The 12,165-nt window shown below is 38.5% G+C and overlaps 1 protein-coding gene across 2 annotated transcripts in view; it reads left to right on the forward strand.

Moving 5' to 3' along the window:
- Nucleotides 1-1,525: 1,525 nt before the first annotated feature.
- The window catches only part of LOC145680892 (uncharacterized), a 43,969-nt gene continuing 33,329 nt past the window's right edge, over nucleotides 1,526-12,165 (forward strand). Inside the window, exon 1 of one of the 2 annotated variants that reach the window (XM_081752051.1) lies at nucleotides 1,526-1,711. The gene's annotated coding sequence lies outside the window, so the exon portion shown is untranslated. The remainder of the gene's footprint in view (nucleotides 1,712-12,165) is intronic. The other variant, XR_014130691.1, reaches the window with a different exon arrangement.

The raw sequence follows: 12,165 nt of genomic DNA on the forward strand, positions 1-12,165 counted from the left end.
AAGAATACCAACAAACGTTCCATTGCTTCCAACAGTCACCGCCAGAACGTTAACGTGCGCAGCATGTAAGCCACAAGGTTCAATGAATGATTGTTACAAGGAACGAAAATGGCCATTGGAATTATATTCCGTATGAAAGTTTGAACTCCAGAATATTGCCCGGCCATTATAGCCTGATTATCACAAGACTGGCCCCAATACCAAGCCTATCACATTGAAGTTTCTTCAGTATTTCAGCAGAAATACTCTCAGCAGTCTTTCCTTCGACAGAGATGAAATCAATAAATGCTTTCCGAACTTGAACAGAATCACGTTGTATGTCAACAAATCGAATGATCTGTGACAAGTGTTCTATATGAGAACAATCAAGAGTTGAATTAAATATAATGCTGAAGTATTTTGTTTATTTGAACACTTGTTTTCTTATTGAGCATTTTCTTCACTCTAAATTTGTGGGCTGAAATGTAAATTCATACGCGAAAAAACAAGAGCAGAAATGGGGAAACCAGCTATAAGCAAAAGGGTCTCGCTCGCTGAAAATTCGACTTGTGAAGGACAAAAGAATAAAGACAGAAGGAAAACAAGTGAATCAGTGACTATACCGTCTGCACCAAAGAGCTTTTAATTAGGAACACAATATACTTTGACTTTCATTATATTTTAATCTACACTCGGCTTTTCCTTTAAATTTCTCTGAGGTAATTTAACAGAGTGAAACTTTTATTTTATTCATATTTTAATTCACATACATTTTTCCTTTAAATTTCTTTGGGGCCCCAAGAGAGTAAAACTTTTATTTCATTTATTTTTCACCTACATTCAACTTTTTTTAAAAAAAATCTTGGGGGTCCCAAGAAAGTGACACGTCTGTTTTATTTTTTCGCCTGCATTCAGCCTTTTCTTTTAAAATTCTTTGGGGGGCCCCAAGAGTATGAAACATTTACTTTATTTTTCACCTATATTCATAGCTTTTTCTTTTAAATTTCTTTGGGACCCTCCAAGATAATGAAACTTTTATTTTATTTATTTTTAATCTACATTCAGCATTTTCTTTAAATTTCTTTCGGGTCCCCAGGAGAGTGAGGCCCGAAGCTTATAGTTTGTTTAGCTTGTACGGAAATTCAGCACTGATTAGCTTTATTAGACATATATTTCTGTTGTTTTATCCGTTATTTGGTGTAATATTGATTGACAATTAATTGCGTTTACATTTAGGGAAGGTGTGGATTATAAACCTTGACGGCCCTTGTACGGCTCATGGTAACAAGGTTCCTTAGTAATTATTTTTTACCTTCCGTCGGGGGCACCCATAAAGTGGGGCCCGGGGCGGGGGCACCGCCCGCACCGCCCTTACGCCGCCACTGTATGAATATTATGTTCTTAGCGTATTGCAAAACACTGGTTTGTGGTTTACTTTTCTCAATATTCAATTTAGGAATGCCAGGAGAGTGATTTTAAATGCGGGTGATTGAAGAGAAAACAATAGTTTTTCTATCCTTTATTTTCTAACAGACCCCTGGCAACCATGGAGGAAAAGTATCTGAAATAAGACCTATTCTGTAAGCACATTTCCTCCTCGGAAGACAACGAAACGAAGTTTTAGGTGCGGCTGTTTAGCAGTAAACAACTAAATCCTGTAATCGTTGGTTATATCACAGTGTTGAATCACCTCTACGAACCAGATGTCCAAGTGTTGTTTTTGAATTCTAACGTAAGTAAGCACACATTGCCTAATATTACCTTGCTTTAACAGTAGTTGTAACTTCAATTCATTGAAATCTTGCAGCTTTTGTGTTGTATTTATTATGCTACATGCCTCGTTGTGTTCAAAAGAAAAGAACACTGAGAGAAGTTTTACGTCTCTTCAATTCGAAAGAATAATGTGACCGGCAGTATCCATGGCCATTTAAACTTGCTTCAGAAATGCAAGGTATATAGACCTGCAACGAATAGGCTATGTGAACTCGAGTTGAACTTTATATTGCACTCTGAACAGCATAAATAACTTCTGACCTTGCTTAATCAGAATGAAATGGAATTTCTACGTGTAATGACAGAGCAGGCATGTTCATAGGCTTTGCTGGAGGAAGGCCAAGCCCTGTCATGGCACTAGTGTTGTTAATATATATATATATATATATATATATATATATATATATATATATATATATATATATATATATATATATATATATTCAGAAATGTACGTTTTTTTTAAAAAAAACATTACCTTTCGTTTTTTCCCCAGATTTTGTTTATTTTTATGTACTGTAATCGCCGTAAAATGCAACATAAATTAAACGCTAGATACTGATAAGCTACACATATTTTACAATTTATATGAATAGCGTACCTACTAACAATTCGGGTTTCAGCAGTTTTAATCTATATCAACTAAGAAATAAAAGTAGAAATGAAATTTTGCTTTTTCGTTAAAGCAGGCCTTTAATAAGTACGAAAATAATGTCACAAACAGTATAAAATTCAAATAACTTGTTTAAAGGTAAAAACTAATACTAATTTGCCTACTAGTATTTTTGTAAATATCATATATGAATAATTTGTCGACTAGATATATATGATATGCAGAGCCGACTCTATCTTATGTGTAAAGTGCAACACGTGCATTTGCATGGAGCGGCAAGTTTGAAGGGTCCGGCAAAATCTGTCATAAGTATATTATTTAAATTAAATATTTCTTGTTGGAAACAGACTTCATGATGATGGTAGTTACATTTACAAAGCTGAACTTCTATTTGAATACTACGTTCATAAATTATGTTTAGGTCGCATTAGTTTAAGGTAGTATGGACAATGCTAAAGCAAATGGTCAAATAAATCCGAGCACAAGTTGCTTGATTGTTGTCAAATGCAAGAATCCAATTCTCGAATAGTAGCGAATATCTGTTCCATTTAGTTAGTTATCACAGTTTGGTATGACAACTAGTCTTGTTTTTGTCATAAACAAGTTCCTTATCATTGAAGATACAAACAAGTTTTTTTTTTAAATATTAACAGATGTAGAAGAAAAATCAAGAAATAAGGATAAAAGAGCTAGTTGCACTGGAATTGCAAACTGATACATTGAGATTGAAGCTCGATATTTAATTCTATAAAAAGGATTAGCATCTTTCCTCTGCAAGTGTGTTTGCTTTACCTTTCACTAACATAATACGTAGATTAATATTTAAAGAAAAAAGAGACAACGAGATTGTATTTTTAGTAAGTATTTAAGCCTTTCTGAGTTCGACTGCACTTACAGTTCCCTTCGTTGTTCACGCTGGAGTAGCATCCTTAAAATCATGACTTTTAAGATTTGTTCTTTCTGGAGAAAGGGAGAGGCGGCAAATTATGCCATTACACGGGGCGACAAATTGCCTAGAGCCGGCCCTGATGATATGTATATACAAGACATGAATATAGGAAGACACAATTTGAAGTAGTGCAGGGTGTTTCAAAATTAATTTTAGGGGTTTCAAACTTTGTAGTATCTATTACAATTAATTTACAATTATAAATATTATATCAAATGAAAGAGCAACTCAAACAGTTTTGTACGCACGCATGCACATGCATTGTTTCTTCTGTCTGCCGTTAGAAAGAGCAAGGAGCAAAGATGAAGACTAGAGAGCAGAAAGCTTTTTGTGTTTTAATAAAGACTGAATCTGTAATTACAATGCAACCGTCTTTGTGAAGAATATTAAGAAGACGCTTGCAACTACGTCCTTATCGTTTGCAGTTGCTACAGGTTTAAAGCCTACAGACTACGGTTTACGTGCCAATTTCGCAAGTGAAATATTGCTGCATAACAATGAAGATTTTCTGGATCGTGTCGTCTTCAGTGATAAATCGACATTTCACCTAAGAGCTAATGTGAACACTCATAATGTTCGCATCTGGCGGTCAGCAAATCTTCAGGTACAGTTGAAACAAGACTCTCCTAAATTGGGTGTGTTTTGTGCCATATGGCGGAAAATTTATGGGTCTTTCTCGCCTATCGACTAGATGTGTGCCGTGTGACGAATGAATCTCAGATCAAACACTTGTAGCGAAGACTGTTTGAGGTGCTCTTTTACTTGATATATTGTTTATAATTGTGCGTAAAATGTAATAAATACTACGAAGACTTGAAAACCCCGATATTCATTTTGAAACACCCTGCATTTCTCACCAACAGTGTTGGAACTAAGATGTAAAAAGGAGAGAAAATTTTCCTTATAAAGTTATTGTTTACAACGACGATATTATTATTAGTCGAGACTATAAATACTACAACAACACGGGTTAGTAGTCAAAAAAATGTAAGCAAATGTACACTCGTAACCCTTTCGGATCCATATGGCCAAAGTGGCACACACGGGTGTGTCACTTTTTTAATCCGCTCTTGTGTGGACACTAATTAAAATATCGGGATATTATTTTTGCCGAATATGATTGGACCATAGTTTATCATATTAATTTCTTTTTCTTTTGGGTGTCGAATTTCCTTCTCAAATTTCAGCCCAGTCAAAAATTCGAGAAATTTCGAATTTCCTTTACTTATTTTTTCCCTGAAGCTTCCTTTGTTGTAGAGAGACCTCCTTAACACATGCAAGGCACATACCTCGCATGGATACCTAATTGTTGGCATCAATTGGGTGGGCCTCCGTGCAGTGTTGCCATTTAGGGAAATTAAAATTTCCCTAAATTTGAGCAAAGAAATAGAAATATTTGTTTATAAATCCGTACCTATGCGTCCGAGTGCACGTTAATTTACACCAGTCGAACATTTGTCCTTACTGAACAAACGCGGGTTCAGGTCGTTACAATGGGGTAATTAGGGGGTACACAAAAAATTAGTATTTAGGTTCTAACCCTTGGTTTTTCCAGTTTTCCCTGCTTTTCTCTTTACCGTAATATATTTTTCGTAATTAGAAGCTTTGTCCCTTAAATATCGCCATGATACTGGTAGGACATATTAGTGATGTATCCTCGTCGCCAAAAGTGCCTTTACATCACCGTGACGGGTATGTGACACCACAGTACTCTAAGGAAGGGATGGTTGCATAAGAAATTTTGATTAATTTTGAAGAGTTTTTATTTTGACTAGGGAAATAACGTAGGTATAGGGAGTAAGGGCATAGTTTTAAAGCATCAGTACACTGTCATCTCTGAGAAGATTTGTATTCTCAGTTTTTCAAATTATTGTCTTATATGTTAAGTTAAAAACTGCTAACAACTGCTACTAGCGCTTTTCACTCTTCAGGAATTTACTACATGTTCGGGCTTGAATTATTTCATTCGCCTCACTGTAATTATTTTAAAATGGAAACTGATTACGCTGAACATGAATATGTTTAGTTGTCGTAAAGCAAGGGCCGTAATAAATGTAGATAAGGTTCTTATTATTATATAAAACACATAAGTATTTATTCCGTGTATAGAATAATATAATACAGTAACTAAGCAACATCATAATCACTAACGCCCGCAGGATTTTTTCTAACGAGGGGGGGACCGATATAGAGTTTTTCGTTTTATTCCCTATATATATTACGTTAACAGTCATAACATTGAAAACGTATATCGTCTTTCGCCGCTGTAGGCTATTAATCAGAACACTGATCTCCAGATATGTCGAAAGAAAAAATAAATTGATATGAACAGTGATGTGATTAATTTTACTGCGCCCTGGATCGATCTATCTTCGATTTACTCATACTCCTCCAGGCCCCCTGCCCCAGGTATTTCAGCTGCTGCGTTATATATACGGTTCCATGTCAAAAGGGCCTGACAAAATGGAAAAGACCGAAAGGCCAGAGTCAATATGGCCCGCAAGAAAAGGACCCGAGTCAAAACGGCCCTGCTTCAAACGGACCCGGGTTGAAAGGATCCCCGCTACAAAGGGGCCCGAGTCAAAATGGCCCATGTGAAAAGGACCCAGTTCGAAACGTCTCCGCAACAAAAGGGCCCAAGTCAAAAGGGCCCGAGTCAAAAGGGACCAAGTTACAAAAGAGCCAGGCCACAATGACCCCGCAACAAAAGTGCTCGAGCCAAACGTTTCCGCAACAAAAGGGCAGGAGTCAAAATTGCCCGAATCAAAACGACCCTCATCAAAAGGGTCCATGACAAAAGGGCCCGAGTAAAAAGGGACTTGCCTCAAACGAGCCCGGCTGAAAAAGAGCCCTGCTACAAAAGAACCCGAGTCAAACGGCCCGGGCTAAAAGGCCTCCGCAACAAAAGAGCCCGAGTCAAAAGGGGCCGAATCAAAACGGCCCTCATAAAAAGAGCCCGGGTCAAAAGAGACCCACGACAAAATAACCCGAGTCAAAAGGCCCCGGGTCAAAAAGGGGCATCGCTGCAAAATGGCCCGAGTCAAACGGCTCGGCGTCAAAAGGGCCCGGTTTAAACGGTCTCCGCAAAAATGGGCACGAGTCAAAACGCCTTTCATTAAAAGAACCCGAGTCAAAAGGGTCCCACGACAAAAGGGCTTGAGTCCCAAGCGACCTGAGTCAAACGGGCCCGGTTCAAAAGGTCTCCGCAACAAAAGGGCCCGAGTCAAAAAGGGCCGAAACGAAACGCCCCTCATGAAAATGGCCAGGATCAAAAGAGTCCCGCTACAAAAAATCCCGAGTCCAAACTTTCCCACGTCAAATGGGCTCGGGTCAAAAGGTCTCCACAAGAAAAGAGCAGAAGTCAAAAGTGGCCCCTCTACAAAGGGCACGAGTCAAAACGGACACGCGAAAAAAGGGCTTGGGTCAAACTTCTCCGCAAGAAAAGGGCAGGAGTCAAAAGGGCCGCGTCAAAAGGGTCCCACGACAAAAGAGCCCGAGTCAAAAGAAACCTGCCTGAAATGAATCCGGGTCAAAAGGTGCCGCGGTACAAGAGGGCCCGAGTCAAAATGGCCCTAGTCAAAATTGCCCGGGTCAAAACCTCTCCGCAATAAAAGGGTTTAAGTCAAAAAGATTCGAATCAAAACGCTTTTCAAAGAGCCCGTGTCAAAAGGGTCCCACGACAAAATGACCCGAGTCAGAATGCCCCGCGCCAAACGGGCCCGAATCAAAACACCCCTCATCAATAGGGCCCGAGTCAAAAGTTCCAGTACAAAGGGGCTCGAGTCGCAAGGGCTCTGCGTCGAACGGGCCCGAGTGGAAAGGAGCCCCGCTACAAAAGAACCCGAGTCAAATGGCCCCCTGTCAAAAGGGCCTGGGTCAAAAGGTCTAAGCAACAAAAGGACCCGAGTCAAAAGGGGCCGAATCAAAACGCTCCTCATGAAAAGGGCCTGGGTCAAAAGAGTACCACGACAAAAGGGTCCGAGGCAAAAGGGCCCTGCGTCAAACGGACCCGAGTCAAAACAGCCCCGCGTCGAAAGGGCCTAGGTTAAAAGGTCTCCGCGACAAAATGACCCTGCGTTAAAAGGGCCCGGGTCAAAAGAGATCTGCAACAAAAGGAGCCGAGTTATAAGGACGCTGCGTCAAAAGGGTCCGGGTTCAAAGGGTTCTGCGACAAAAGGGCCAGAGTCAACAAGAAACTGTCAAACTGGCCCTGATCAAAAGGAGCACCACCACAATAGGGGACGGGTCAAAATGGCCAGGCGTCAACTGGGTGCGAGTCAAAAGGGCCCTGCGTCAAAAAGGCACAAGTCAGAAAGATCCCGCGTCCAAAGGGCCCAGTAAATACGGTTCCACGTGTAAAAAGCTTGAGATCAAAGCAAGAGTGGAGATCAGGCATGCAAAAGAGGATTGTATCCCCTTAGTAAGTTGAAGTGTTTATGCAAATGAAGGAAATATATCTGTGGTTATTAATAACAAATAGGAAATTTGAATGATAATATTAGTTTTGTTTGCTTGTTGATTGTTTTGGAATAATCGCTATCGCTTAAGTCGTTCTCCAAGAAAGTTTGCTTGCACTCCCGTCATAGGCGGACTGGGTGTATTAGGGCCTAGGCCGCGGTTACTATAACACTAATTTCTAAAATAACGTACAATCAGTGGCGCAACGAGCTATGAACTCGGGGGCCCATGCCCTCTCCGAAGCAAACCTGGTCTATCTTATACAGCAGCGTTGCAGACAAATTTTGGTGAAATTTCAAAATAGATCAAAGCATAAATGAATATTGAACTAAGTCAAAGCACTGTACGAAAGGGGAAATACCCAGTGAAACCCCTGCATTAATTTCTTAGAGTAATAAATGTTAGTAAAGAGTGCGTCATTTTATGCAAAAATAAAGATGTTCAAAATATTTATTATAGCGCAAATTTTAAAACTTGTAACCGTTAATAATAGGGAATTTGTGAATTGGAATTTTCATTTTAAGGTTTTTTAGCATGTTAATAATAAGGATAACAAAATTGCTTGTAATGAGGAGAATTCAAAATTTCAATTTTGTCCACATCAAATGGTGCAGCACGTCGTTTGCAGACTACTGTACTGGATATTCTTGGCCCCTCCCGAAATAAAATTCTGGTTGCGCCACTGCGTACAATGAACATCTGCGATGAGCCATCGCGTTGTGCAGTTGTAAATTCGTTGTTACTTGATAGTTTTTGCAAGCTATAATTTATCATTGGTCGTTGAAAATTTGATGTCACAGCAAGCACAGGATTTCCAGAAACAAACTTTTAAGAGAATATTTTATAATTATTATTGCATTGCCACACGGGGTGTCTAAAAAGTCCCCTGACATGGATAACTCTGTTGTTATCAGAGTTACAACAAAATGTAAGAGGAGAAACCGCCTACAAATATAATGTTTTTAATAGACAGTAACTTCATTCATTTATGTTGTGGGTCCGGGTAAATGGAAACGTTGCATTTTCATGTAACATTGAGCGCATATAGAGTGTACAGCACAAACGGCTTGTCCGATTTGAAAAATTCTTTCACTTTAGATTGAAAACATCATATTTGGAGACCGTTTCCCCGCCTATATTTTGTTGTAACTCTGATAATAAGAGAGTTACCGTATGTCACGGGACTTTTGAGACACTCTGTATAGTAGCTGAAACACTAAAAAAATAATAGCGAATAACTTTTACTATGGAATGAACAGGACAGCTTACTAAAAATTGTAACACTAAACAACTAATAATAACTTTTAACTGTGGAATGAACACGACAGTTTTACTGAAAATGATAAACACTGCTGAACTACTAAACAACTAATAATTTTAAAAAGTTAAGATTCTTTGCAGTTCAGCTTATGAATCGGGGAGTTTCTGAATAACTTCGTTCACAGACACTAAATTTTACATGTCTCTTTCCATATTCATTAGCAAAAATGTGTCCAAATGTCTTCACACAAACTAGCTCTGAGATTTGTTTACTCTAACTTTAACTTTGAGAAGCACCTTCCACATGTCACTTGTGTGCATGGTAGAGACAACGCATGTTTGTATACAATGTATAAATTATTAAAGCAACTAGACTGACGGAAATTGGTGCAAAATTTTCCCTGCACATGACAAACAATTTTTATACAAGGTGTTGCAGCATCATTATCACTCTTACTGTGAATCCCGTCCAAAGATGTTCCATCTTCCATAGCATGCTCAGATGCATAATCATCATCATCTTCTACGGATTCAGGGACATCATTCTCTTCAGGATCATCAAAAACGAGAACGTTTTGTGACAGTGAAATACATGACAGAAAACTGCTGGAGCTCTTTGTATATTTTCTCCTGTTTTATATTTAGTTTTTTTTTTTTGAAGAACTCTGAAAGCTCTTGCACATACACCATTCTTCTTGATTTCTGAAAAGTGCTTAGGTTCCAGTATTTGGAGTTCTTTCGGCTGCTGAGATCTATCACTGACACATGTAACAGCTGTATTCAGAATTTTCGTTGAAGTTTTTTTTTATTCTGAATAAATCATTTTCACTTATATTTAAGTTCTTTTCCAGTTCATCTGCTCTCCTGGCATTTTCTTCTTCTTTAAGATTCTTCTGTGCAAAAAGTCTTTTTCCATTGATATCTCTACACCCGATTGCGCAAGCTGTTGATTTATTTTCACACAAAATATTTTTGTGTTTTCGTAAAGCATTAAACAGACATCTTTTGCATCTATTTTCTTCCGAAGCTGCTGCTGCAAATTGTCTAGAAGTCTCCAGGTGGTAAGATAGTCCAATCCGTGAGACTGCAGGTATTTTGAAACAGGCTCCGTTTCCGTAAATAAGTCCTGAAACATAGAAGTCCTCATTACAGTGTTAAATTCTGTCCATTTATTCAGCAAAGTTTAGCTTAAAATTTTCATTTCGCATTAAAACCCCTATTCTGTACATCATCACTGAGGAACAATAAAAATGAAAGAAATCTTGATGATAGACAGTCATCCTCGTCTTGGTTTCATGTTTCGTAGCGTTTCATTAGTGTCCACTACTGCATTCAGTGCCTTGTTTCTGCTCCATCATCGTGTTGTACCAACTTGTTGAACTTTTCGTAGTCTGTCATGTCCCTCGTGGCTTGCATCAATCATTTTCTTACAAACATCCTTTCTTTTGTAGTATTCAGACAGAACATGGCACTGGTTTCAAATAAATTTGCAGCTTCAGGGATCTACTCAGTCGAATTTGTCATAACGAAATTAAGAGCATAAGCCATGCATTGGGTGTAAATGATTTCAGGATTATCCTTCTCCAGTAATGCTTTAACTCCTTAATAGCATCCACTGAAGTTAGCAGCTCCATCAAAAAAGCAACTTACAATATCATCACAAGCATCAAAACATTTTTGTCACAAAGTACTCTTTTGATTTCATTATAAGTTACTTGTCTTGTAGTGTCATTGTTTACCACTGGGGTCTCTGGCATATACAATTTGGGGAGGACATCAAAGAAAGTTATTTAAATGGTACTATCTAGCCCAACCTGTTTATTATCTTTAATTCCATTTGTTACATTTCTGCTTACCTTCACGGACCCCGTGAGGCATATCAAGAACTCTGTTACACAGCCTGAATATTATATGACAAATAAATATAATTATTATTATTTATATGTTATTCTGTCGTTAGTAAATAAATTAAATTAGGACGAAATATTGAATATTTTGTACTCCAAAATATTGGGGGGGACGCGTCCCCCTCGTCCCCCCGCCAGAGACGCCCAAGCTGTTTACGACAACTACTAACAGCCGCTCAAATACTTGACCGTTTATAACGCAGAGAATTACTATAGCCAGCTGATTAAGCCCTGAAACATCTTGGATAGAATCAACCATTATGTTGAAAATGCCCGCTTTCTTGGCGTCTTCCACTGTTTTCTCCTGTTATTTTGTAAACTTTTTGATAGAAAATAAATTTTTAAAAATGCTCTGTTTTCCCATTTTTGAATTATCAAATATAGACCTACAAGGTGTATTAAGATCCATAAAGAACCAATCAGCCTGTGGTTAAATATGAACCCAGCTACAAACCAGGCACCAGTCTTCAGCCTTGAAAGGGCCGCAACTACCCTACATTATGAAAAAAGGTCCCAGGTCCCAACAGCTCAACATGATGAAAAACATGCCTAGGACCGCAACTGCTCAATGAAATGAAAGAAGGGCCCCAACTGCCCAATATAATGAATAAAGGGCCCAGGGCCCCAACTTCTCAATGTAATGAAAGAAGGACCCAACTGTCCAATATATTGAAAGAAGAGCCCAAGGCCCCAGGTACCAACTAAATCACAGTCTCTGATAAAAAAAAAGACCATAGTGAAAGATGGACCTAGCCACAAATCTAGTAACGAAAGGACCCTATTAAAAAAGATAACTTACTGATTGATGGAAGGGTGGAAGAGGAGTGTGTGTTGGTAGCATAATAACACTGAGCTACCGAATTATTTAGCTCTCTTTAGTTTTAGCCTTTCTTTCTCTTTCTTTCTTTATTCTTTCATCATTGTTTTCTTAGAGAGCCTAGGCCGCGATTGCGACCTAAGGGCCCTGGCCAGTCCGCCCCTAACTACCGTCTTTCTGAGTTTGTATTTTCGTGACATAGCTCAATCAAACTTGATCTATTGCTGACTTTTCCCTTGCTTCTAAAACGCCATTTCTACTCCTGGATCAAAGTATAAAAATACATATTAGTATGAAAAATATTCTGTGGAAAACATTAGTTTAATTTTGCTGTGAGAAGACATGTGGATCTGTATACAGGGTTACTGAAAAGTATTGGGACAGAACAATAATAACGACATGTCAATTG

This window comes from Thermobia domestica, chromosome 3 (genome assembly GCF_964235325.1).
Source record: "Thermobia domestica chromosome 3, izTheDome1.hap1.1, whole genome shotgun sequence".
In the NCBI taxonomy this organism is placed as follows: Eukaryota; Metazoa; Arthropoda; class Insecta; order Zygentoma; family Lepismatidae; genus Thermobia; species Thermobia domestica.